The sequence below is a fragment of the Aplysia californica genome, unplaced genomic scaffold, assembly GCF_000002075.1.
Source record: "Aplysia californica isolate F4 #8 unplaced genomic scaffold, AplCal3.0 scaffold01211, whole genome shotgun sequence".
Lineage (NCBI taxonomy): Eukaryota > Metazoa > Mollusca > Gastropoda > Aplysiida > Aplysiidae > Aplysia > Aplysia californica.
In genome coordinates this window covers 5,775-7,970 of record NW_004798481.1, presented here as the reverse complement: position 1 = coordinate 7,970, position 2,196 = coordinate 5,775, and positions in this window count along the sequence as shown.

The window sequence follows — 2,196 nt, the reverse complement described above, 5'->3', positions numbered from 1 at the left end:
AGACAGACAGACAGACAGACAGACAGACAGACAGACAGACAGACAGACAGACAGAAACCCTGCTCAGAAAGTTACTAATGAAACAGGACCGACAAATGAGACCTTCCGACCATTCACTAAGCTATAAATCATGATTGTACAAAACTTACCAACTGATCTAATACTGATGGAAGCAAAAACAGTACAAGAGAACACAAAAAACAAAAAAACAAAACTCCCAAAAATCCCAACAAAACAAAAACAACAAATAAACAAGAAACATTTGCACCTAAAATGCTGTGCCACTTTCATTCTTTTTCATGACTTCTCTCTGGCAAACGAGACCTTTAGCAAATTGACAAGTCTGGTTGAGGCTGATGACAAAAGACTACCAATAATACCAGAGTCTAATTAAGAGAGAAAAACAATTTTTTCTGTCATAAACAATTTTAAATAACATGCACCTTGTTTCTCAACTCTATGGCTATTATATTTCACTGAAAAAGTATTGTCATACCTCAAAAGTATCAGAATTGTACTAAAAACTTTTTCCATCAATAATTCAATTATATGGGAAACACACAGAGAAGACTAAAAGAACTGTGACAGGGTAAGAGAGAGTGAGAGAAGGCAAGAGAGATTGAGAGAGAGAGAGAGAGAAAAAAGTGAGCCAGCAGAGACAAGTAATTATCAGTTAAACAGAAAGAATGGTCGAGAAAGACAGCAAGAAAGAGAAAAAAAGAGAGGGGAAGGGCTCACAAATGTGGGTAACATGTGAAAGTTTGGGGTTCGATTACATTTTCGATACTATATTTAGAACTCCATTACATTTGAAATGACAAACATTCCATAGAGTGGAGCATTAAAAAACTTTGAACCCCAAACTCCCCTCACCCCCCCCCCCAAAATCCAAACATTAAACAACAAAAACAAAAATCAAAACAAAACACAAAAGCCATGATGACAGAAAAACAGAGAAAAAGTTATAAACAGAGGGATTATTAAAGACTGAGATAGAGAAGGGGAGAGAGAGAAGGGGGGGGGGGAGAGAAGGAGAGAGAGAGAGAGAGAGAGAGAGAGAGAGAGAGAGAGAGAGAGAGAGAGAGAGAGAGAGAGAGAGAGTGAGGGAGGGAGGGAGGGAGGGAGGGAGGGAGGGAGGGAGGGAGAGAGAGAGAGAGAGAGAGAGAGAGAGAGAGAGAGAGAGAGAGAGAGAGAGGGAGAGAGAGAGAGAGAGAGAGAGAAAGAGAGGGGGAGAGAGAGAGAGAGAGAGAGAGAGAGAGAGAGAGAGAGAGAGAGAGAGAGAGAGAGAGAGAGAGAGAGAGAGAGAGAGAGAGAGAGAGAGACGTGCGCGTTAGATTAGAACAATGCTCTATTGTTCCGTTTCAAGCTCTCACACTTATCCGGGGAAATGCAAGTGCATGCCCGTGTGAGTATGCATGGGCGTGTATTTGTTTGTTTGTTTTGCAACTTGTATGTATGTTTGTCTCTGTGTGTGCTTGCCGGTGTGTGTTTGTCTGTGTAAGTGTTTGTTTGTGTGTGTTTGTGTGTATTTGTCTGTGTGTGTTTGTATGTGGCATATGTGTGTGTCCTTTTATTATCATTCATGTGAGAAGAAGAAGAAGAAGAAGAAGAAGAAGAAGAAGAAGAAGAAGAAGAAGAAGAAGAAGAAGAAGAAGAAGAAGAAGAAGAACTCTATTGCAAACTTCTTAGGGCGTTCTGGTGTGGTTTGCTTCTTCTTAGGTATCTAACATCTATCGTCCTTATCTCCCCGCCTTCTTTTTTATGTTTGTTACTCTGTTGTAACATCTCTAATCTTCTGGCGCTCATACCTTATAAATGCATTTGCGAGCGCCGTAAAACCTCTACTAAAAAGACACCACCAGAAGAAAGATAAAGTATTGAAAAAGTACGTGTTTCTTGTCCCGGTTTGTTTTGATTGTGTTTGTAACGTTGCGACTCCAGCTGAACTGACCGATTCCCAGTCAGGGGAAATGTTACAGCATTCACCGCACACAGACCTGTAATAATTGTAGTGCGCAAACGTTTCATTGTGTGACCCTTGGGGTCCTCCTCCCCTCGCCAAAACTCGTCCGACCACTAGGCCGTCTCTACTACTACAGCTAGCCTTACTCCTAATGGATGGTATCTGTCTGCCGGCAACACGAGTCAGTGGATCTCTCCACATGTACCCTACTGCGGGAAGGCGACTTAGGATAA